Source organism: Schistocerca serialis, chromosome 1 (assembly GCF_023864345.2).
Source record: "Schistocerca serialis cubense isolate TAMUIC-IGC-003099 chromosome 1, iqSchSeri2.2, whole genome shotgun sequence".
Lineage (NCBI taxonomy): Eukaryota > Metazoa > Arthropoda > Insecta > Orthoptera > Acrididae > Schistocerca > Schistocerca serialis.
Genome location: NC_064638.1, coordinates 947881730 through 947909241, shown reverse-complemented (window position 1 = coordinate 947909241; position 27512 = coordinate 947881730).

Genomic DNA, 27512 nt, shown 5'->3' with positions numbered 1-27512 from the left:
TCTGTTCTCCAGGTCACTTTTATTTCTCCCTCGCTGGTCTTGTGATGCGAGTCCGGTCTTGTAACAACCGCGTCGTCTCTCTGTCCAAAGGAAAGCAGAGCTCAGTAACTTACTTGCACCATCTGTCGTCGCCGACCTAAAACACCCGTGCTTGTATTAAGTGGCTGTAATGGTTACAGTGATGACAGTGAGTGAGAAATACATGTAAATGTTGAATCTGAAGACGGAATTATGACGATACACCCGTCCCGAGATCACCGAAACAGCAGAATTCTTGAAGTGCTATTGAAGAGAATGAAACGGTAGAGTACTTGAAAATTAGTTATATGACATACCACTGTGTTACTGTGTTTGTATCTTCTGAGAAAACGGACTTTAAAGTCTGTTAATTAAATGGAAATTTTTGTTTCCGTTTGTCTGTTTGCCTTTAAGCTATTTTAATCATTACGAACTACATACAGTTGTAATGTGCTCCATCAAACAAACGTAGTCCACCAGATTATCCTGAAGATAATTTTTCTTATGCGTGTCGTTACGCCGTTCGTGTCACTGTTTCCTCAATGCAAAAGTACTCACGCAGAAATGGCACAGAAAACTTTAACCTAGGGAGCTCTATTTCATTTTAAGCGGCCCCACAAAATTTTCAAACGTCCTATTTCTAACGTTATAGCCGCTAAAACCATCGGAAAGATGAGAGAAAGATTCCTTCGAAAAAATTCCTTCATATTAATAGACCGTTTTCGTTGTTTATGGAAGACCTTTTACAATCCACCAGATCTACTACTGAGAAGTTTTTGTTTATTCTGGAACTATTTTTGATGTTAGCATCTTCTGACTCTACATGCGTACATGTGCCAGGTAATATAACAGCACAATATCTGGGTACGATCATCTAATACCCCAGTACAATTTCGTCATCATGAGATCTTTATTTACTGCACAGATCTTGTCAGAATGTTTGAGGATGTGGGTGTCTAAAGACAGTTAATGGCTACATAAAATATTTCCTATGACCATCAGTAGGTGTCAGTTATTGTTGGTTTCTCCGTCTAAAGCTGACATTGATTTCAAATAAAACTTGTTTGTCAGCAAAGTTCTGACATTATTCTCAGTTTCAAAAAACTGTAGCATTATTCTTTCTGAAAATCTGTTATACGTGGTCAGAGAGTTCTAACATGTAAGGAAAAATTACAAACTCACATTAATTCTTGAGAGTGATCTCTCTCTAATTCTTAATCTGTTTCATCTTAACTTTTTTCCTAAGTAACATATCTACAAGTCTGACATCATATCCATTAGCAATACCTATATACCTTAGTATGTCTAACTCTGCATTAAACTGCTCATCTGTCACTGAAATTTTTTGTGTCATTCCAATCATTGCATGAAAATAAATTGTACTGGATGGGACAACAAGAGGTCTTATGATTGCTTAAATCACTGTTTGTAGGCTTTCTGAAAACACTGAAGACACGCTTATTATTTATTATGTACAATGTCAGGTTCAAGAAATTAATCTTACTATCTTTATCTATTACCATAGTGAATGTTAATTTTGGGTGCACATCTTTAAATAAAGTAAATAATTCATGTAACTCTTCTTCATTAGCGTTAAACAAAATAACTGTATCATCTACATATCTTCTATAACACAGTGTTTTTAATGACTTCTGATCCACTTTCCATGATTTTACTTATTGTAGAACCTGTAAAAATATTAGCTAGTGTTCTAGCCAGACAACAACCCATGTCTAGTCCATCAAATTGTTTGTAGAAAGATTTATTGAATTCAAAGTAAGTTTCTGATATGATAATTTTAAGACCTTCAATAAGTTCAAAATCTCGTGAGAAAGTAGATTCCTTCTAACCAATTCTATAGGTTCACTGACTGGTATATTAGTGTAGAGGTTTGTCACATTAACTGTCTGGAACAAGCATGTGTTTTACACTATCAATGTATTCATATGTATTTTTGAGCATATGATCACTAATAAAAAGTATTTTCCTTTAGTAATGAAATATAATTTATGACTAAGGTGATCAGCAGGAGTATCTGCATAATTCACAATTGGCCAAACTGGAATGTCTTTTTCTTTGGATTTTAGGCTGAGCTCTTAATTTAGGGTCCACTGGGTTCAGTACAATCAAACATTTTTTCTCCTACTCATCGAACAAAAAAGAACAGGTTTTCACTAACAAGCGGTTATTTTCCGGAAATTTAGCTAGAGGAATCTTAACTAATGAAATAATGTTATTTTCATTGCAGAAATTAATTGTTTTTTCGATATAGTCTTTAGAATACATAATAACAGATGAGTTTCCCTTATCCGCTATCATTCTCATCGAGTTTTGATTCAGCCGTTTTTATTTGTAATCTGTCATGCACTGTGTTATGTTGTTAGGTGTATCCCTTATCCTGCACTTGCGCCTACCTTACTTGGCAAATAATTCTTATAGTCCTCCTGTGAAGACGTTTATTTAATCGAAACCAGTAGATAATAAAGGTGTATTTGTATAGCTGACGGTCCAGACATACATTTTTTTAAATATTTGACAGCTGTAAACAGTCATTTTATAAAATTTCTAACCTCTGCTGAGCGACTCGGCAGGCAGGCCGCAATTAATTGTGCTCGAACACCGAAAATTAAAATTTGTGTTGGAAAACTTATAACTAACAATAAAAATTCGCTATACGCCCTTGACTTGGTAGGTGATCTGCACATTGCAATCCACTTTAACTATATAGCTTAGCAGTATAAATGAAATCAAACAGAGAAAATTTAGATCGGAGATAATATAACGACGGTGTTAGATAACGGAATGCCACTACCACATCCAGGAGAGCAATAAATGTAACTGGGAGACGATGGTTGTCCAGAATAAGATGGACAGAAGACGCTGGCAGACACTGGAGATGTGACAATGAGAGAAACGAATGAGTAAACAGAACTACTGACCAGAAAGCTTGAGGCCGGCCGCAGTGGCCGAGCGGTTCTAGGTGCTCCAGTCTGGAACAGCACGACCGCTACGTCGCAAGTTCGAATACTGCCTCGGACATGGATGTGTGTGATGTCCTTAGGTTGGATAGGTTTAAGTAGTTCTACGTTCTAGGGGACAGATGACCTCAGAAGTTAAGTCCCATAGTGCCCAGAGCCATTTGAACCATTTTGAACCAGAAAGCTTGGAGGGAAAGAGTTGAGCAAGCATACAGTCAACTGCACCAGAGTGACTCACGAGGAAGAAGAAAGTTATTTATCTCGGCCAGATTATAATCTTTGCGTCTTCTCTTAAGGACGAGACGCATTAAATTTTACACCTAATGCAACAAATGAGGTAATTACATCCTCATTAAATGCAAGAAACGGACGAGAAAATTCTACCACTGATGACGTTTTAAATGAATAGTATGAACCGTGTATCGTAACGAAGAAACATATTCCAGTAATTGTACATATAGTAAAAGTATTAATAAATTATTAATACTATGCAGTATAGCGGTACAGTAATGGGTAATATGACTGACCCGTATTTCGCAAATAGCAGTCCACTGAAACGTGCGACGATTTACTACATTTCTTTCGCTTGCTATTCTTCTTCTCCTTTTGCCACTCTAGGATTAGGCCTTGGGCCTGTTCCAGTCTCACCATCTATATCTGCCACATCTATACTTCAAAAACAACTGTGAAGTGTATGGTGGGTTCAAATGGTTCAAATGGCTCTGAGCACTATGGGACTTAACTTCTAAGGTCATCAGTCCCCTAGAACTTAGAACTACTTAAACCTAACTAACCTAAGGAGATCACACACATCCATGCCCGAGGCAGGATTCGAACCTGCGACCGTAGCGGTCGCGCGGTTCCAGGCTGTAGCGCCTTTAACCGCTTGGCCACCCCGGCCGGCTGTACGGTGGGGGTACGTCTCAGTTAACAGGGCTCTTTCCCGTTCCATTTACGAACAGAACGTGGAAAGAATGATTGTTTGAAAATCCTTGCACGCGATGTAATTAATCTAATCTTATCTTCACGATTCCTACAACACTCATAATTTAAAACTGGTTCTTGAAAGTTTGTAAGTAGGTTTTATTGTAATAGTTTACGTCCATCTTCAAGACAGTCAGTTCAGTTCTTTCAGCATCTCCCGTGGATCAAAGAAACCTGTGGCCATCCATGGTAGCCTTCTGTATATACGTTCAATGTCTCTACCAATATATTTGGTATGGGTCCCACACACTTGAGCAATATTCCAGGATGGTTCCAAGGAGTGATATGTAAGCGATCTCCATGTATTCTACCAGTAAACCTAAGTTTCCCATCTACATTACCTACTATAGAACCTATGTGATCGTTCTATTTCATATTCCTACAAAGTGTTACACACAGATATTTCTATGAATTGACCGATTCCAACTGTGATTCGTTGACATTACAGTCACAAGATACAACTTCTTTAGGTTTGTAAAGTGCACGATTTTCAATTTCTGAACATGCCAGTCTTTGCACCATTTTGAAGCCTTATCAAGATCTGAGTATTTGTGCAGCTTCTTTCAGGCAATACCCTCTCGAAAAGCCAGAAGTTACTATTGTCCGCAAGGTTATTAATATAGCATTGATTGACCGTTCCGTCGGTTCTTGGTAGAATATTTTACATATTATGAATCAAACACACACAGCACTGGTGTAATATTCTGTGAAATAAATGATAAATATTGTACAATATTACCTCAGTGTTGTGTTTTCATTCATAATTTCATCAATGTACAACATAATCAGCAAGGGTGCAAACACTCTTCCTGGGGCACTCCCGAAGTTACTTCTACATCTGACGATGACTCTCCAATATACATTGCTTATCTCCATCAAAAAATCCTCAGTCCAGTCTCAAGTTTCCCTTTCTACCCAATACGATCGTACTATTGACAATAAGCGTAGATATGGCGCAGAAACAAATGCCTTCCGGAGTTAGAGAAATACTGCATCTACCGGAGTGTCAGGATCTATGGCTTTCAGTATTTCATGTGAGAAAAGTGTGAATTTTGTTTAACGTGATCGATGTACTCGGAATCCATGCTGGTTGGCATGGAGGAGGTCATTATGTTCGAGGAACCTCATTACGCATGAAATCGAAATATGTACTACGATATTGCAAAAATGGATCTCAAGGATGTTGGAGGGTAGTTTTTTGGATCGCTTCTGCTGCCCTTCCTTGTAACCCTGTGACCTGTGCACTCTACCAGCTACTGCGCACCGCGTTTTGTTCGAGATATCTGCGACAGGCTGCAGTTAGAAGAGGGGCTATACTCGGCCGCAAATTCGATATGGAAGTGATAGGTATATCATTGGGGTCTCGGAACTTACTCAATTTGAACTGTTTTGGTTGTTTCTCAACGGCATTGACATATTTATTTCACTCATCTTCCCAGTAGAACTGGAACTAAATTAGGGCAATACTCCGGGGTTTTCTTTGCAAAGGAACGTTTGAAAACATAGTTAAGAATTTCTGCTTTTGCTATGCTACTCTCCGTTACAGTTCCTGTCTTGACCGTGTGTGACTGGAAACCAACTTTCGTGCCTTCACATACGTCCAGAGTTCTTTGGGTTTTACGAGAGGCCTTTCGACAGTATTCTGCTTCGATAATCATTGAAGGCTTCACGCAAGCTCTCTTGACAGCCAAATGTGTTGCATTCAGCATCTCTCTATCTTTGTTTACACCTATTATGCAGTAGTCTGTTTCTTTACAAGTTTCTTTGCGATGTCTGTATACCATGGACGGTCCCTCCGATCATGAACTATTCTTATAGGTATCTATCTATAGTACATATCTATGCGCAGAATGGTCAACTCTTGTTTAAAACTTTAGCCATAGTCCCTCTACGCGCTCCTCTCCTGAGCTATGCGTTTCAAGTTCCTTATTGAGATATGACACTACTGTCGAACATATAAATGTTTCTATTTGTTTTAGTTGCCGTGCGTACATTGATAATTATTATTGCTGTAACTGGCCCCTGTTCATTGATATCAATTTCGATGTAGACATCCTCAAAGATGTTACGTCTATTTGTTGCCATTGGGTCTAATACGTACATTTCCATCATGAGTGAGGTACCGAACTCTTTATGCTACTTAGTTCCGACAGGATGCATTTAGTAATGTTTCACAGGGTGTCTTGTCACACCCATCACTGACAAAATTGTAATTGTCACAGCTAATTGTTGGAGACTTATACTCACCTCCGATGATTACAGTATGATTGCAGAACTTACATACAAGTGCACAGATGGTTTCTCTGAACTTTTCAGTTATATCAGTAAGTGAGTCTAATGGTCGATAGAGGGATCTAATTATAATTTTATGCCCCCTCAACCCAATACTGAGTCTTCCCAAAACAGTGTCGCATGCAGTTTCAATTTATGTCTTGTTTGATTATAGATTTTTTGTACTGCTATTAATGCACCACCTCCGTTTCCCAGTAGCCTACGCTTTCCACATGGCCTTAAATTTTCCCCAAAGGTCTCACTGCTGTCGACTTAAGACTTAAACCAGCTTTCTATACCTAATACTAAGAGAGCTTTACTGCGTCTTAGGAGCGCTTCAAACTTTGGCACTTTGTTCAAAATACTTCGGCAGTTAATCACTCTCACCTGTGGGACGGAGGGGGCTATTTCTTTGGATCTTAGTCTGATATTTCTGGGTCTCCTATAGCTGGGTTGGATGGGGATTCACCTAACCTAAAAAAAAACCTTGTGTTCGCCTCACACACACCTGGGTAGCTGCCTCTTATGTGTAGTGCACACTTGACCCATTTAGGAGGACCTTTCCGTTCTGTCATATCGTGCAGGTCTAGAAAATCACATCCTACCTTGTCACACAAAGTTCGCAGTCTCAGGTTCAAGACTTTCACTCAACTCACAGCCAGGGCGCCACGATCTTTTCTGGAAACGATGCTGCAGATTGTGAACTTCATTGAAACTCCATGAGCAAGGCTTGTTTTTTCTCCTTCTCTGCCAGTCGTCGGAATGATGCACTTGGACTTCAGAACCCAGACGACAGGTATCATTTGCCAAAAATAGCGGCACACGTTACAGTTGGTTGCGCCCCATTGCCTCAATGGCCGCCGGAATAGCCCGTTCGCCATGTTAAATGAGACACCCGGAATACACACTGAGTGCAAATTCTGTTCCTTCACATCCCTTGCTGCCATTTTCCAAGGGGTACCATTATTGAACTGCCAACGGTTAACTGACCGCTTTTGTGTATGCCTCCCCTTGACACAGGAAACAGCACGTTTATCAACAACTGACGTAAGTTTCACTGGCTAAGTTTCAGTTTCAATGGAAGACAGCAATTCGAACTTGGGGGGATAGATATAACACCCTGAGCTCTCCCTGATTCCTGACGTCCAGACCTACCACTAAAGCGCCACTCACAGTCAACGAAAAGTAATAGATCCTGTATATCCTGCAGAAAAGACAGTGTTCTCATGAGAGGATAGAAGACGATGGCCTTTGGTACCTCTTCCACATGACAGCGAGCGACATGCCGTAGTGGTTACCACACTGGACTCGCATCCGGGAGGACGACGGTTCAAATCCGCCATCCAGGTTCAGGTCCTCCGTGATTTCACTAAGTCGCTCCCGTCAAATACCGGAATGGTTCCTTTGAAAGTGCACGACCTATTTCGTTCCCCATTCCTGACCCAGTCCGAGCCTGTGCCTCGTCTTTGATGACCTCGATGTCAACGGGTCGTTAAACCCTAATCTTCTTTTCGTTTGGGACATGATTCTCGGTAGTCCTTCCGACACATTCATTCGTAGCAGCTTTCAGTCTTGACCGTAGTCAGGGCTAACTGCTTATGAACATCAAGAAATTCGTCTCGTGCCCGACAACAGCAAATACAGTTGAGTTCCGTTGTGGTTGGTGCAATATTTCACAGAACAGTAAATAAATAACTTTAAACTAAGATTGTTTATTCTCTTTCAATATGTGGGTTTTATATGCTACAATATTTGGCACAACCGTAATTAAATAACTTTAAACGAACTTTTTAATACGTGGATATGATGCGCTACGATTATTTTACCAGTAGCCATTGAACTGAAGCGATTTACAGCCAAGACGAGATATCTATTACGACAACATGGTCTTATTTATGGATCCTTCCGTCGCTTCTTGATAGAATAATTCCATATTGAGGGTTGAATAACACTTAGGCGGTTTTTTGTTCTACTGATTTTTGTTTGTATTAACTAGTTTTCGGCTTATTAGGCCATCTTCAGATAACTACTGGCTATTGTTTACAAGGAGCTTGTGTTCTTACGTACCAAACATTCTGGACTAAGACACTACGCACTTACATAGATCTTTATTTGTGGTATTGTCTTTGTAACTGTCAAACGGGTCTTTTGACTGTTCTTTAACATAGTAAATCACATTTTATGGTTTGTCAGTAACATGTATGACAACAATTAGAATTATTTAGAATACACATTATTACAAAATTACATTTTTTGGTATTTGTTGTGAACAGTTGTACTGGACATTAATTGTTGGTTGTACAACGGCGATGAAGAACAATAAAACCGCCTAAGTGTTGTTCAACCCTCAACATAAACATGGTATGAAATTGGGGGTTCTCTGAAACATTTTCCAGATTATGGCTACTAACAAATTCGAAAATGACGTTAATAAATGCAGGGTATATCTACTCCTGTTAAAAGAGAAGACTAATGTGACATGATATGTTAGTTATTTACAATAATCGTACAGCAGAAACGTAGATTTCCTATTAAATAGGTTACGTCCAGAGTTCGTAATTTTCGAAAATATACTTTTGCAAACGATCCAGAAATGTGCCTTTTTTCACGTAAATATATAATGAAATTAGGGAGTTATTGGTTTTGAACGAGGATATTGTGGCTAAAAGTTTATAACACGCGTAGTTTATGTTTGCAATTGGAGAGTTAGTACTACACAATGTATCGCAACACAAAAACACGAGATTTGATACAGTCAAACTACACAGGTACGAGTGATGATACAGTCAACACGAATAACATGTTTGAATTTTACGGCAAGCTTTGGACCTGAGTTTTCGAGCCGATTTTATCTGTACACATGATTTTACTCGGACACAATGTAAATGCCGGATGTCGGCTTGTATACATAAATTTCAGTAAATAAACGTGCGAATCATATGAATTTTGACCTTAGCTACACTGGTGCCTCCTATTACACAGTGTGCCAAAGACGAACACTGCACTGTCAGTATATCTCACAAAAATAGCGGAGTATGTGAAGCACAAAAACACAAGTCTTCGGCAGGTGGCTCTATGGTTTATATTCCATTACTGATTCATGAAATCTTTCTGACGTTATACGAAGTATTTGTTCTCTCCATTTTCCTTTGTATTGGATTGCCTTTTGGGTTACTGGTTGCATTCTTAATTCGTCCCTTATTACTTCATTTCTTAATTTATCTTTCCTTGTGCAACCTCTCGCTGAGCTAAGAAATTTTATTACTGATGTTCTAGATGTCGTGAATCTTCATTTATCAACGTCCACCTTTCCACCTAAAATCATATAGAAGGGACGGTCATGACTTTATAAATATTCACTTCTGTCTGTTTTCTTGTTTTATCCCTACGTATTCTCCTTCTTGTGCTGCATATACGCTTGTAATTATTGGTTTCTTCTGCGTGTCCATACCTGGCTTAAGTGATGTGTCACATTCTAAATAATGGTTATGGGCTATCAGTTGTATTGGTTTATTATTAAGGATTATTCAGTTGTACCTGATCTATACAGTCTTTCCCTGCAGTTGTTCTTTATCATCTGCTTCTTTGATTTCTGGATTGTACCATCGTCCTTTATAACGTGTTATCCAGTCAGACGTCCAGTCAGATGTTTATATTACATTCACAACTACAGTATTACTTCTTCCTTACTTCTTACAAACCTCTTAAAGTCACAGCTACAACGTTTCCAGAACATTGCGTACCATCCTGTCTAGACTACATCACAGTCACATTCCTGCAGAGCGCATTGTTCTGAGATGCAGACAGTAGTACTGACTGAGAGATTGGGTGCGCATTAAAATTGTCAACAGTAAATACCTTGAGTAAATGGAACAATTTAGTTTCCAAACAAGGCATGTGCAGACACTGTCAGATATCACGATAAATGCCCTTGTTCCGTTGGTTAGCACTGTTGCCTCTAGACCCTGGGGACGCGGATTCGATTACCAGCCAGCTCCGAAACATTTTCTGCTCGGTGACTATGTGTTTGTGTTGTCATTTTTTCATCTCATCGCTGTCAATGAGTAAGTTGAAAAAGCGGCATCATATAGAAAGACTTGCAATAGACGGCCGAACTACGCCAGCCAAGGACTCCTTGTCAATAGTGCCAAATGATAATTTCATTTCACTGTGATAAATGGGAATACGAAATAAAACGAAATGTAATTTATTCTATAAGTAGAAATCAGTCCAGGCTGTGTATGGGTAGCATTAAGTATGGAACAACTTATTTATAACATGTAGCGAGGCGTGGAAAAGCACATGATGCTCTTGATTAATGTTACTCTCGTTTTCAGAGAGCGAGTTGAAGACTGATGTTCTCCAGCCACAGAAAGTGTCGCCTCACGATCCTCAATCTGTTAGCCGTTCTGCTGTATCCACAAAGACTCGACTGTTTTCCGGGCGTTTTTATTTGTAAACAAAGCAGAACCAAAAGGTAATGAATAGGCACCCAAATCATAACGCAGACAGTGTAATTTTAGCTTACAGAAGTTTGGGACACATAAGCCTGTAATTGACGTAAACTTCCTAAAATGTCTACGTAACTGAGGTAAGAAAAAATATCAGCGCCATCTATTGGTACTTTGGCGTACTATGAAACCAACAAACAGCACCATCTATTGGTTCTTTGGTGTTCTCCACCGTGATGATCGTGTCACTGAGGTAAACATCCGAACTACTAAGATTACACGGGAACTATACAAACTTCCCCTCAACCATTTGATTCATATCGATGAGGTGTATAGACCACGACTAGTACTTCATCACATGTAAACAGGGAGACACAATTCTCAACTGTTACCGAGAAAATCGCGTTTGAACAATTTGGGCATGGTTATACATTTCGTATGATGGTCGGAAGTATTCAAGGAGTCGAAGGCCGAATAAGCGCCTAGTTTCATAATCGCCATCGACAGGTCCCTGGCTTGAGTTTCGCTTCCGATCTGCTGCTTTTTTTCCGTATAAGTCTAAGAACAGATGTGTATGGTACGCGACGAAATTATTTGATGACGGGGAACCGTTTATAAATGTAAACCAAGTTCAATTCGCAACAGTCATATTGGAAAACAATGCACGTAACAGAATTCGGCTTCAATTATGTGTGCTGTGTGTCGCAAAAATTATTGTTTTCCATGTTTCTATTATCAGTATCATCCTGTTTCGTACAGTACTTCATAGGTTACACATTACACTTTCCAAAAATGTAGACATAGTAATATAAGTAAAACTCTTAACTGATTTGACTGAAAGTTCTTCTGTATCCGATTTTTATACCCAATCTCCTTGCAAAAAAAAAATGAATCTCTTTTTTTCAAGATCATGGTTATAAAGACAAAGACAAGAAATAAATCACTAAATATTAATAATTACTGTGTCATAATAAGTCTGTTGTTAGAATTACATGGGAATGAAAAAAAAAAGATTTATTGGCAGTGAAGATCGATCGAGAGATCCGGCGCTTCTGGACCTCGCTCGGTTGCAAGCTTGATTAATAGCGACGATACATAGTATTGCGTGTAAGCATGCTTAAAATTTCCAAACTCGATTTTCTTGAAAACGATTGAGATTGCGTCTTCTTGTTTATGTATGCTGAAGCTCTAGTTGTGTCCTACACATTCCGTCAATATGAACCAAATCGGAAAGTTCGTAGGGTCCTGTTGTTAGCAGACGATTTTAGATTATAATTTACGGTATCTGTTTTGTCCTTTTTCCGATTTTGATGAAGTAAATTCTATATGTTGCCTCAAGCTACGCTCGAGTTACATGTGAAAACCCCATGAAAATTCGTCTAGCAGTTTTTGAGACTAGAGAGTTCACACAGACAAACAGAGAGCCACTAATGTCTTACTGTTTTATTGCTAGTACAGATATAGAACATTCCAGCAACCGGAGATAACGGAATCATTATACCTAAACACTCAGAAAAAAGCTCTGAACAACCCCAGAAATTCTGTCGTTAGTGTTCTGTTTCAACCTGTATATGTAGTTTTAGAATTCGTGGGTGTTTAGGTGAGCACGATGTATGAGAGAGGCGAAATACCCTCAGATTTCAAGAAGAATATAATAATTCCGATCCCAAAGAAAGCAGGTATTGACAGAAGTGAAAATTACCGAACTATCAGTTTAATAAGCCACGGCAGCAAAATACGAACACGAATTCTTTACAGACAAATGGAAAAACTGGTAGAAGCCGACCTCGGGGAAGATCAGTTTAGATTCCGTAGAAAAGTAGAAACATGTGAGGCAATACTGACCCTACGACTTATCTTAGAAAATAGATTAAGGAAAGGCAAAAATGTGCGTGAAATCTTATGGGACTTAATTGCTAAGGTCATCAGTCCCTAACTTACACACCACTTAACCTAAATTATCCTAAGGACAAACACACACACCCATGCCCGAGGAAGGACTCGAACCTCCGCCAAGATCAACCACACATTCCATGACTGCAGCGCCCTAGACCGCTCGGCTAATCCCGCGCGGCAAGGAAAGGAAAACCTACGTTTGTAGCATTTGTAGACTTAGAGAAAGTTTTTGACAATATTGACTGGAATACTTTCTTTCAAATTCTGAAGGTGGTAGGGGTAAAATACAGGGAGCGAAAGGCTATTTACAACTTGTACGGAAAGCATATGGCAGTTGTAAGAGTGGAGGGGCATGAAAGGGAAGCAGTGGCTGGGAAGGGAGTGAGACAGGGTTGTAGCCTATCCCCGATGTTATTCAATCTGTATATTGAGCAAGCAGTAAACGAAACAAAGCAAAATTCGGAGTTGGAATAAAAACCATGGAGAAGAAATAAAAATTTGAGGTTCGCCGATGACATTGTAATTCTGTCAGAGACAGCAAAGGGCTTGGAAGAGCAGATGAACGGAATGGACAGTGTTTTGAAAAGAGGATATAAGATGAACACTAACAAAAGCAAAACGAGGATAATGGAATGCAGTCGAATTAAATAGGGTGACGCTGAGGATATTAGATTATGAAATCAGACACTTAGCGTAGTAAATACGTTTTGCTATTTGGGGAGCAAAATAACTGCTGACGGTCGAAGTAGAGAGGATGTAAAATGTAGACTGGCAATGGCAAGGAAAGCGTTTCTGAAGAAGAGAAATTTGTTAACATCGAGTACAGATTTAAGTGTCAGGAAATCGTTTCTGAAAGTATTTGTGCGGAGTGTGGCCATGTATGAAAGTGAACGTGGACGATAAATAGTTTAGACAAGAAGAGAATAGAAGATTTCGAAATGTGGTGCTACAGAAGAATGCTGAAGATTAGATGGGTAGATCACATAACTAATGAGGAGGTATTGAATAGAATTGGAGAGAAGAGAAATTTGTGGCACAATTTGACTAGAAGAAGGGATCGATTGGTAGGACATGTTCTGAGGCATCAAGGGATCACCAATTTAGTATTGGATGGCAGCGTGGAGAGTAAAAATCGTAGACGGAGACCAAGAGATGAATATGCTTAGCAGATTCAGAAGGATGTAGGTTGCAGTAGGTACTGGGAGATGAAGAAGCTTGCACAGGATAGAGTAGCATGGAGAGCTGCATCAAACCAGTCACTGGACCGAAGACCACAACAACAACAGGTGTTCAGGTGATTCTTTGCTCTTTTACTTTGTGTGTGGTACGCTTTTCTTTCGGGTATGGCATGTATGAGTGTGTTGAGTCTCGGCGGAGCGCGGCGCGCTAGGGGCGGCGGCGGGGCTCGAACTGTGGGCGCTCCAGCCGGACTCCCGCCCGCCGCCGCCGCCGCCGCAGCTATCGACCGGCGCCCTCCGCCCCCCGCCCCCCCGCGCTGCACGCGATAGCGCCGCCGGCCTTGCCGCTCCGTCCCCCGGCTGACCCGGGCCGCGCCTTGCGCCCGGGACCGGGACGCCAGGTGCCTGCTGGATAGAGGCTGTAGGCTGGCCCATTCCGCTGCACCCGGAAGCTGCCGCCGCAAGCAGCCGGCGGGGGCTGCCTCCCTGCAACTAGCTGTCCACTTCGTCATCTTGCGCAATAAGCTCCTCTTGCCCGACTGTAACAGCAGATGCAGTTGCACAAATCGATGCTCTTGTCATCCACGCCGTATGAAATAGAACGAACTGCAGCTGCCGGCCGAACTATACTAGACCCGGTCTCCCCCAAAATAATGCCATACCATCATTTCATGTACTAGGGCCTCCAAACCTTTCCTATGAAAACACTCAAATCTTTTTAAATAAAACAAACGTTATTAATATTCTAATTCTTTATTCTTCATGTGTACATATTTATAGCCCTCTGTTGCAAGAGGGCTCCGAACTGTAGAATGCAACATTGCGGTGTGTAACGTACTATGTCGATCCGCGAGGCCAACGAGAAAGACAGGCTGTGGCGCGTACGTCACTTGCTTCAAATGGCTCTGAGCACTATGAGACTTAACTTCTAAGGTCATCAGACCCCTAGAAGTTAGAACTACTTAAACCTAACTAACCTAAGGATATCACACACTTCCATGCCCGAGGCAGAATTCGAACCTGGTACCGCAGCGGTCGCGCGGTTCCAGACTGTAGCGCCTAGAACCGCTCGGCCACCCCGGCCGGCGTATGTCACTTGGGCAGGTCTGAGCTCGCTAGTTCGCTCAGATCAGCAGACAAACTGAGGCCTGTTGCCGATTGCATATTCTACTGGAATCCGCTATTAGGGAGTCTTACTGATTAGTAGTACTACAATGAAACACACAGCTCTGCAGTATGGTCTAATTTAAAATCTACGCTCAACATAAATGGTATAACGGCTTATTTATACCATTCAGCCTCCCCTGCTAAACACTGCACATTTCATACAAGATGTAGCGCCTCATGCAACCGATAATCGTTTGGGCATGATTTTAGTTTTATTGTACCCATTACAGTCGTAACAAACTAGTAGAAAGCCTATAGTAATCAAAAAGACTCCATAATAGCACATTCCAGTCGAAAATACAATTCTCGTTTGTACATAAATACCCAAATACGAGCGATCAGGTTTAGAAATGCAGTTCCCCAGTTGAGATGAGCGAGCGAGCGAGCTCTGGCCTACCCTCGTGAGGTACTCGCCGCGGTCGGTCTTTCTCGTGAGCCTTGGTCGATGCATGAGAAACAGCGAGCTATAACCGAGTACCGAATTCGTAAGGTTCGTCCTCACACGTAGCACCCTTTCCTTCAGCATACAATACCAGACCCTACACGCGCACTGCGCCATCTACAACAACGGGAAGCCTTGGGTTCGCTGTCATCGATTATCCTCCATACAGTTCCGACTTGTCTGCATCCGAGTTTCATCTGTTTTCATAACTTAAAGAACACCTTCGACGACTTCGCTGTGATAGTGATGAGGTGGATCAACATGATGTGGTGTTGCGGCTCCGTCAACAGTGACGCGCTATCAACAACCTGTATACTCATTGGGAGAAATGTGTTCGTAGCCAGGGTGACTATGCTGAGAAATAAATATGTAGACATGAAGAATAAAGATGTAGAAATGTTAATAACATTTGTTTTGTTTAAAAAGCTTCAAGAGTTTTCATATAAAATATTCGTAGGCATTACTTATCAGCAACCCCTTGCACATTCCAACTTCTTAAAAAAGTAATTCCTTTATCAGTCGTTGTTATCAGTTTGATTAAGTAAAATTGTAGTTGCATTAAAGCGCTTGTAAGAAAGCACCTATTATACCATTGCAGCTGCTGTTTCAACAAATTGATAAGAATATTATCGCAATAAACAAATCTTTATGCATCTGAAGCTGCTGTTTGATCATACGCGTACCAGTATTGCTCCACTTACTCAGGAACTGCCTTCTCGGGCTGTATTCATTATTATCCACTATTTTTTTTCCTGAGTTTCCGTTAAACCATTTAAGCCAAAGTTATCATCATGCTCAGGTACAGAACAAATAACTATAACCATTATTTAGTGAGTGATGATTTAAAAAAAACGAAAATGGAACTTTTGCTATACCTACCACTGAAAATAAAATAACACAATATAGTGATTCGCCTATTGTTAGAATTTCCTGTGCAAAATAACACGATTCCATCACAGTGAAATCCCTTCGTTAAAAACCTTAAAATTTCAGAAATACACGTAAAACATAATAATAAAATTCGTCTGTACGTTTTTTTTAAACTATGCCTTTAAAGTAATGTTAGGAAGGCACAGATTCATGATTTAGTGCTGCAGCTGTAATGTAAGAGCATTCTTTGCGGTGTCAACGCGCTAGAAACGCGTAGCTGCGACATTTTTTGATTCCTTTTCCGTGTGAAATCACAATCGTGACGCACCTGGATAGTTGCATGGGGTAGCACCCCGTTTCCGGGATGCGACGGGGCGCGCCGTCCCTGGATCGAATCCACCCGGTGGGTCAACGGTGAGTGTCGATGTGCCACCCGGCACGGATGTGGTTTTTAGACCGTTTTCAACACCCGGCTAGGTGAATACCGGACTTGATACCCCCGTGCCGCCTCAGCTGCACGATCCGCACACTTTCACATGGGGTAACACTCGACGCAGACAACTAGAGTGCACAAATTCTGTCACTGGGACGGAAAGGTTGACGACAGCAAGGGAATCCGGCCACCGTTTACCACTGACAACGCCAAATCCAATAGTTAATGCGCCGACCCCGTGATGATACGGGACCAAGGCCAGGAAAAAGGAACAAGAAGGAGACGTCATCACAATGAAGTAATTCTCACTTGTTGTCTACTCTAGTTATAACTTGTAATTTTTCTGAACGAATTATTTCATCGTAGTTTCAGCCTCGGGTCACACGAAGTGTCATTATCGGTTTCGACTTCTTCGCAAGTCATCATCACATGATCTGTTCAGCCGCGCGGGGTTAACCGAGCGGTCTATGGCGCTGCAGTCATGGATTATGCGGCTGGTCCCGGCGGAGGTTGGAGTCCTCCCTCGGGTATGGGTGTGTGTGTTTGTCCTTACGATAAGTTAGGTTAAGTAGTGTGTAAGCTTAGGGACTGATGACCTTAGCAGTTAAGTCCCATAAGATTTCACAGACATCTGAACATTTTTTGATCTGTTTAAAATTAAGAGAAGAGAGTAATAGTAAAATACTGAGACAGTATACATAATCGAACCAACTTCCCTACGAATCTGTGCGGCCTGAATACGGTACATAATAGCTTGTCGAAGTACATTTAAACAGCTCATTAGTGGCGCTCAGAACGTGACCGTACCTACACTCAGATTATTCGTATTCATGACACCATCTAACTATATACAGTAATCGTATATAGGTGCTAACTTTTAAATCGCAAATACACTCCTGGAAATGGAAAAAAGAACACATTGACACCGGTGTGTCAGACCCACCATACTTGCTCCGGACACTGCGAGAGGGCTGTACAAGCAATGATCACACGCACGGCACAGCGGACACACCAGGAACCGCGGTGTTGGCCGTCGAATGGCGCTAGCTGCGCAGCATTTGTGCACCGCCGCCGTCAGTGTCAGCCAGTTTGCCGTGCAATACGGAGCTCCATCGCAGTCTTTAACACTGGTAGCATGCCGCGACAGCGTGGACGTGAACCGTATGTGCAGTTGACGGACTTTGAGCGAGGGCGTATAGTGGGCATGCGGGAGGCCGGGTGGACGTACCGCCGAATTGCTCAACACGTGGGGCGTGAGGTCTCCACAGTACATCGATGTTGTCGCCAGTGGTCGGCGGAAGGTGCACGTGCCCGTCGACCTGGGACCGGACCGCAGCGACGGACGGATGCACGCCAAGACCGTAGGATCCTACGCAGTGCCGTAGGGGACCGCACCGCCACTTCCCAGCAAATTAGGGACACTGTTGCTCCTGGGGTATCGGCGAGGACCATTCGCAACCGTCTCCATGAAGCTGGGCTACGGTCCCGCACACCGTTAGGCCGTCTTCCGCTCACGCCCCAACATCGTGCAGCCCGCCTCCAGTGGTGTCGCGACAGGCGTGAATGGAGGGACGAATGGAGACGTGTCGTCTTCAGCGATGAGAGTCGCTTCTGCCTTGGTGCCAATGATGGTCGTATGCGTGTTTGGCGCCGTGCAGGTGAGCGCCACAATCAGGACTGCATACGACCGAGGCACACAGGGCCAACACCCGGCATCATGGTGTGGGGAGCGATCTTTCACACTGGCCGTACACCACTGGTGATCGTCGAGGGGACACTGGATAGTGCACGGTACATCCAAACCGTCATCGAACCCATCGTTCTAGCATTCCTAGACCGGCAAGGGAACTTGCTGTTCCAACAGGACAATGCACGTCCGCATGTATCCCGTGCCACCCAACGTGCTCTAGAAGGTGTAAGTCAACTACCCTGGCCAGCAAGATCTCCGGATCTGTCCCCCATTGAGCATGTTTGGGACTGGATGAAGCGTCGTCTCACGCGGTCTGCACGTCCAGCACGAACGCTGGTCCAACTGAGGCGCCAGGTGGAAATGGCATGGCAAGCCGTTCCACAGGACTACATCCAGCATCTCTACGATCGTCTCCATGGGAGAATAGCAGCCTGCATTGCTGCGAAAGGTGGATATACACTGTACTAGTGCCGACATTGTGCATGCTCTGTTGCCTGTGTCTATGTGCCTGTGGTTCTGTCAGTGTGATCATGTGATGTATCTGACCCCAGGAATGTGTCAATAAAGTTTCCCCTTCCTGGGACAATGAATTCACGGTGTTCTTATTTCAATTTCCAGGAGTGTATAACATTCAAAATATTCACAACATAAAAGACTCTGAGAAAAAGCATTCTCAAAGTGAAACGCAAATTTGTATAAATACATACCGATGTCAGTTTGATTTTATAATTTAGTGTCCCAGTATTTTGCTATTTCCCTCTTTCTTTCTTTTTGAAGACATCTGTTGATGTTTTGCTAAGAAGTCGAAACCCACTTTGATAGTATTTGTGCTACCCGAGACTGGAGGGCACAAGAAAAGAACTTCGTTACAAGACTGTCACAATGATCGTATTAGGGATATGCCAAGTCCATGTGGGTTATGTTCTTCTGTTTCATTGGAAACCTCTTGAAAACGGAACCTGCACCATTGTGTACACTTTTATATACAGTGGCTAAAAGAATGTTATCAAAGAGTGAATCATTTTTCTTTACACTCTTCACTGCGTGAATACAGTAATTTTTTCGGAACGAAAGCGTGCCATTAACCACAACCATGATTAAAAATGTGGAATATGAAACATCAATTGAATAACGAGCTGCAGCGAGCTGTTGAACCGACACCACAGATAATTCTAATCGCCCATTATTGCTCAAAGAATTTTCTGTGTAATTAGATGTATGGAGGTGTATGGATTTGTCTCGTATAGCAGTGGACAGCGTGAAGCAGTTTCAATATAAAGCAAAAAAAAAATCCTTTGAAAGTGACACATTCCTATCATTCCCTTGAGTTTTCGTTTTAACCAAGTAATGCAGAGTCTACAAAATAATTCGGTTGCGGTTGGACATACACAGCATCTCTAGAAGCACGGGAGTGGTGGAAGAAGGTGACATGTGAAATTAATAGCGAACGATCATTTTTGTTGATAAATTTCAGTTTTACCTGTCGTGAGAAAACTATCTGACACTTCCAGTGACATTAAAATCAAAGTTTAGCCTACCAAAGCTCTGTAAAGATTTCCGAAAAATTATAGAATTCTATATGATCTTCCAGAGTAGCTGAAAGGTCTCTGTGGAATTCCTTTCATGTTAATTTCTTAAATCTGTTGTCATTTACGGCATAAATTCCTCTTCTAAATTTACTGTGGTGTTTCTGACTATCTGGGAGGAGACTGAGCAGTGAAACGTGTTACTTTTACACATAAACAAGAACGATCTGTCTCATTACTACACTTTAAAACACAGTTTATATGTAATTCATGTCACACAGTCTCATACGGAACCTACATCCGCTTTCTTTTATATACTGTATGTGATAAGATACTGTCATCCCCCTTCCCTTCTGTGTGAGAGGATGAATGAGCAAATGTGTTTCTAGTTGCATGCTTGAGGGTAGCAGACAAGCCTGTCTGCTAATGAACAGTAGGACCAACGTCGGAACAGGTAGCTACGCTTTCTAAAAGCAGAGAGGTTTCCATTCTTAGCATGGTCCTGGCCGTCCCTTGTCATGATGGTATAGGAAGCTGCCCCTCTGGTCACTTCCGTTTGTTGTATCTGGGAAGCACGCTCGGTAGGAGCGCAGGTCAGTCTGTCCGTGGCGAGCGTCTGAAGTGGTAAGATCTCCGGCTAAGCGCGTGTCTGGTAAGTCCGTAGGACAATGGATTTCTTAAGTCCAGCCTAACTGAAAATTTAATCACCTTTATTTCAGGTTTAGCTCTAAAATATCTAATGTTATCTTAAATTGCAGCGCAGTGTAATTCTCGTGTGAAGTTCAGAATATATTCCGGTAGTTGCTTTGTCACTACTTTGTGAGTAAAGTGGAACCACGTGTTGATCAGTAACTCTAACTAAGTTCATCAATCTTAAATGCGAATGTGCGTGAGATTATAACGTCTCGTCTTGACAATATTTTTCAATACAGCAACTTTTCTTTATGTTCAACCCATGTGGGGTGTACTTTGCGAGACCACTACCACGTGCTTATATAATTGTTTGACCCATCAGGTTAATAGTAAGACGTTAGTAACCAGTTCGAGATTTTTCTTTTGTAAATTGCTTTTCGATCTAATTTATTTTAATTATCAAAATTATTGTGGAGTTATACGCTTTGTGTAAACCAAGTTGACCACGTGAAGCATGTGGTGTATTCATCAAAGTAGCCCTCAGCTATTCTTTTCGGGAAGATTTCACACAGTTAGTATGAATTTAGTATACCAGTGTGTGGTAATTACATGACGGACAGGATTGTGCTACGAACGTAACTTATTTGGGTGAAAACTGAATCGGTTGGTTGTGGTTAATTTCCTCTTGCATATGTTTCAACGTTCTTCGTGTGTTATTTTATGAATGCATTGTTGTATGCAGTCTCCCAATCTTGGCTCCATATTTGATGTGTTCCGTAAGATTGCAATCTCACATTTTCACAATCCTAAATAAGGCACCAGCTTAGTTATGAATCGAGTTTAATATGCTGAAATTTCAATGATCAATCTTAAAATAAATTTCCAAATATAAACTGATTTCTTTCTTTTTATTTAAATCCTCTTTTATATATATATATATATATATATGTTACCGGTTGTTGTATGACTATTAAAAGATTATAATTAATGTAAGTCTGGTTGGGAGTTTGGTAAACGTAGACTAGATACCAGGTGAAACAGTTGCGCAGTAATGCAAGGTTAACTTCCCCAGACAGCTCACAGCTTTTAAACCGCTTTTATTGTCTATCAGCACCTCTTTCAAAGAAAATTAAAGCAACAATGTTACACATGGCGACCCTGTTCTGTGATTCCGCTAGACTCTGGAATCTCTGAAACGTAAGATTGCGAGTGTTATATAATCTTAATTTTTTTCCCTGCAGCGCTCAAACAACTTCTGCATTGTTTCTGAGCAGACTTTCAAAAGATTCACGGCGTTGTTGAGCGGCGTTGTGTTGTTTGTCTTGTTTTGTTTTCTGTATTTGTGTGTTTTATATGTGTGTGTTTTTTTTTCTCGTTAATGGCACTGACTTCGATCAAAGATATAAATTTGTTTTGCGTGTGAAAAAGTGCGTACTAGGTTGGGTACCTTTCGTGTGACTGTCGTAATTTTTGCGGGATACATTTATTCTGATTAGTGTGTTGCATACTCGGCATAAATTGAACTAATGCAGACTCGTAACCAAGCTAAAAATAGGCGGTCCAACAACTTAAGCAACATGGACCATGGGGATAATTTGATTTCGAATATTAACACGCCGGACGGTTCCGAAAATGCAATGGGGAATACTTCAGAGGAAATGCAAAACGGGACGAACGGGCTCACATCAGAGCTAGAAATTAGTTTGCCTCCAACTAACCAAATTGATTTGGCAGAACTCATGAAAGCCTTATTGGAGCAAAATAAAGAAAACGTAGGGAAATCTGAAAAATCGATCCGTGAGCTAGGCGAACAAATAGACGAAAAACTAATCCAGCAGACAAATAAAGTTGACAAGTCGATGCAGAGAGTGTCCGATGATATCTCACAAAGAATAAACAATCTGGCAAGTGAAATAAAAAGTGATATTATGAAAGAATTAGGCCGTACTTTTGAACAAATCGATGATCGTCTGCAAGCCTTACAACAGGGCAAGCGGAGTCGCGACGTGGAATCGAAAGAGCGTGAAGAACAGCTACTTAGGAATTTCCAAGCGCTGAGAGAAGAATGCCAAAGGGAACGCCAGCAGGTACTCTCGAGGGTCCAGGAGGTGGAAACGCATTGTCCCACGTCCGTTAGCAACACAGTAGCAGACAACAGGCAAGCGATTCACGCGCTGGAACAGCAAGTAGAACAATTGAAGCAGACTGGGGCGGAGGACAACAGACAAATACATGATAAGATTGCGGCATTAGTGGACATCGTAGGCAAGATGAAGGTGACGGAAAGCGAGAACAATACTACTCCGGTAGCGGCCGCAGAAACCGAAGAAGTACGTTCGCTTCTTAGATTTCAGAAGGGACAGTTCAAAGTGAACAGGCGGCACAAAGCTGTAACAGGCGAATTACAAGAACGCGTGGCGCATCTGGAAAACCGCATGGTGTGTGATTCCGAACTCGCCAATAGCACAAAAAATAGCCGTACGGACAGTGCAGAGAGGGACTCCGGCCACGAGGGAGATTTTGACGACAGGAGAGAATGTATTTTGAGGGGCAGACATGAGGAAAATAGAAACATTCAAGGGCCTCGCCGGGAGGAAATGCGGGGATTTGATTTCAAACATTTCGTTACAGTGAGAAAGTTTGAGATATTCCGAAATTCGCAAAAAGGAATACATCCACGAGCATGGCTCGAGCAATTTCAGTTTTGTCTTCCCCCTGACTGGGCAAGTTCACATAATATAGAATATATGTGTGGCTATTTGTAAGGCGAACCGGCGATTCGCATGAGGTCGGCAGCGCGTCACTGCAACTCCACTCGGGAGTTTCGACAAGCCTTTCTCTCCGCCTATTGGTCGGAAGCGGCACAAGATAGGGTCAAGCATAGCATAATTATGCTGCCATATTTGAACCAGTCTGGTTTCGGCAGCCCAGCACGCCTATTCGACCACATGCTGCAGGCAAATCAATTTCTATACGACCCATACGGGCCCGCGGAACTAATTAGGATATGCATCACCAAATTGCCGATGCACTTGCGCCACGTCATTCTTGCGGGACGATGCAAAGAGGACGTGGAAACGTTTAAGACACTTCTCCAAGAATTGGAATATAATACAGCAGAATGCCCGCCTAATCAGGCACAAAGTTATTACGGGGCACAGCAGTGCGATCGCAATCGTGGCCGTAGTACTAATCAACGGCGTGACTGGTCGTCGCGACGCGAACGGAACAATAATCGGGACCGGCCGTATAGAAACTGGGGTAGCAGTCGCGAACACAGGTGGAACAACGGAAATGATCGAGGACGTGGACAAGATCGTGAACGCTACAGGTACGGCAACCAGAATCGATACTACGATGAATATGGTGGGAATAGGACTATAGGCGGAGCACCTCATGATGTTGAAGTTCGGATGGCTAACCCTAGACATAATTCAGCAAATGGAAATGAACAAAACCGGCAATGACAAACGATCAGCGCAGAAGGCGCCCAATTGGAACAAATGAGCGTCATGGCAAATGAGTAGAATGGACAGTGAGGGGTAGAGAGGACGGTGAAGAGAAACAATTGATTAGTTTACATTTGTGATAAATGCATTTTGAATAATATGTTGGTAAAAATAATGATAAAGATGTTTCTATGTGATAGATTGAAATGATGTTTTTAATTTTTTTTCTTTCCTTGTTCAATTAGGATTTAGGTTGGTTCAAATGTGAAGATAAAAGGTTTCTTTGTGAACGACTGAAATGTTGTTTATGTTTTTTTTGTGTAAACTGAAAAGAGTCGCTCCTGAGGGAAGCAAGATCTGTGTTGAATTAATGCAAAACTCAGGGGAATATCCGATCTGTGGGTATTATGGGTCTGGCAAACCCAGGTGCCCAGCTGTTAGTAGCCTTGTTTCCGATTTTCTGCTTTCAGTGCTACTATCTATCTATTACTATTCTATATCTGTCAGTATAAATGAGGATCTCTTACTATAGTATGCGTGCTGTATGAATATTTTAAGATAGGAGAACTCTGAGAAAGGAATGAGTAAGTTTGGAATCTTGAAAACAGGATGCGATAATACGATTTTTTAACCATTGGCTTCCCAATAAGCGATGATATGTTAATATTGATGATAATATATCTTTTTTTTGTTCTTTATAGCTGAGTACATAGTGCTGTCTATGGATTTCGTAAGTAGATTGATTCCTTTCAAGGTGAAAGAAGAGTTGTGGTTTGTGTAATTTACGTTGCCCTGAAATATTATTGTGGTAGTCAAATGCGAGCAGTTTTTTCAGCAAATGGAGAATGGAACAGAAATATGGATCCTTTTTGTAGTCTTGACTGATGTTGAGCCAGAGCCTGAAAAATGTTTGCGTTAATACTTGTCCTAGAGAAGCGACGTTTATGTGTTTTGCTGATGCTGTGAGCATTACAGCTTACTGTTTTCGCTGGTACGGGATGCACTGCAGCCTATATGATTTGTACTGAGGAAATTTCCCTCTTGAAGGTAGAGGAAGATTAAATAATTTTGATTATGGGACCGAAGGAAAGCTTGGTTTAAGGTAATAAGGATGAAGCAAAACATTTGTCATTTAAACTACAGGAGGATTCGAATCTTTTGTGTCTGTTGTAAGTTCAATATGTTAAGATGAAACTGTTTTACAGAATAGAGGTGACCACAATTTTGCCATTCATGAGAAATGAATCCAGAATGACCACCACAGGCGAAATAACTGATTTGGAAGCGAAAGGTAACTTAAAGAAGGAACGAAATGGGTAAGATAATGTAGTATAACCTGTATGAGGAAAATATTTACCTTTCTCAGAGTCATCTGTGTGATTAATTCTTGTGATAACGTATTTTTAGATGAAATTGTCTTACTGTTTTATGTGTGAATATATGAGCATGATAAATGTATAATTACGAGTCTCTTATCAGGTGTGTCAACTGGTATAAATGTTTTGGCGTGCAAATAACCATTGTTCTTTTTACTGTGTATGTTTAAGGAAAGTTTCTCCACATTTATCATGTGACAAGACATGTGCCGCGAGCGTCAAGAAGAGGACGCATTAGAACAATGTTGTAGTGGTATAAACACTGTGTTGAAGTAGCATTGAAGTAGCTTGTTGGATTAACTAGTAGTGGATAGAAGTAGAATTTTTGAGTAATACATGTTTATGGGTAGTTAGTTTGTAGAATAGTCAACAGGTGTGCGTGTGTGTGTGTAAATAACATTTGAACTCTATGCTGTCCTGACCTATACTCCCACACTGCATAATCCTATTCATTTTAGTGAATTAATAAGTAGCATTTGATTTCTTAAAACGCAAGTGAACCACATTAGTGATGTGGATTTAGGTATTATATTGTCAGTTCATTTAATTTTTATTTTTATACTGTCAAGTCATTTCACTCCTATTTTTTATATTGTCAAGTCATTTAACTTTTATTTTTATATTGTCTATTCATCTAACTTTTTTATTTAAAAAAATTATGTCTCTCTTTTGTTCTTAAAAATTGTGAAAGAAAATACAAGTGGTATTATGTATGACATTTTGTGATCACATAAATATGATGAACAATTTCTGTGAATGCAGTTGAGAACGTGGAAGCGAACCGGCTAAACTCTTACGAGACAGCGGGAGCAGCGAGGAGGAGGACTAGTTGTAAACTGGAGGGTTTCCCAGCAGGACGCACTGTCAACCGGGCCACTTCGGGAGCGCGGTCGACAACAAAAGAAGGGACGCGGCAAACACTTTCCCTTGCACCCGGAGATAATGGCCGGCCGCACCAGTGCGACCCTTCGTGGAGGCGATGACCTCAGATGGCCGATCGGTCCACCGCGCGGAAATCCATCTGCTGGCAACGCACCACACGCACGCGACCGTGACGAGACGGCAGCGGTGAAACGACAAAAGACAGGGGATAAAGGGGCGTGGAGCCTTTTGACAGGTACTGTTCAGAGAAACTTGCAGACGTCAACGACGCCTATCGACATTTCCTGACGGATGCCTACTGTCAAGCGACAGTAAATCATGGTTCGATGTTCTCTGGTCGCTGAGGGTGGCACAAAGAAGAGCCATTAAGTGTCATCCTTGCCCAGGAATATCAAACCGGCGAGCCAATTGAGGATAACTCAAGAATGGAACAGCACAAGGGGCGTGGAGCCTTTTGACACATACTGTCCAGAGAAACTGGCAGACTTCAACGACGCCTATCAACATTTCCTGGCGGATGCCCACTGTCAAGCGACAGTAAATCATAGTTCGATGTTCGCTGGTAACTAAGGGTGGCACAAAGAAGAGCCATTAAGTGTCATCCTTGCCCAGGAATATCAACATGGCGTGTCAAACGAGGATACCGCACGAATTTGACAACACAAACATGGAACCAAATAGAGATGTAAGTGACACGTGACTATTGAACTTTCAGAACTGTTTTATTTATCCATGTTTGTTTTTGTGTGATGTATTAGATTTGTGATATTTTGTTTCGTAAATTCATTCCTGTGACATTGCTTCGTTTATCAGTCAGATAGCTATTCATTCTCATTGGACTGTGATCGATTAGCCTTTGCATGGGGCATATTTATAGTGAGGAACCCCATAAGGGTAACAATCACATAATTAATTGTATTTTCAGTATAATGACACAGTGCTCATTGTTTGCGAACTAACTGAAATATAGTAGAGTGATTAAATTAGGGCTACAAAGTTATTTTAATTCTACAAATTATTAGTTTTATAAGATATACAACTTTTTTGCGATTACCACTTTGTAAAACATGTTTTTTTCTCTTATCATTTTTTTGCTTTTGTGGATTGTGCATTGTAATGTTCTGCTTTATAATACTGATGTTATTTTCATGTTTTTTTAATTGCTGTGGCACCTTTGCTATTTTCATAAATTTTACTTGTCAATAAACAGTCATAAATTTTCCTGTGATCAGTTGGGTCTTGCAATGAGCAAATACTGGTGAACTCCA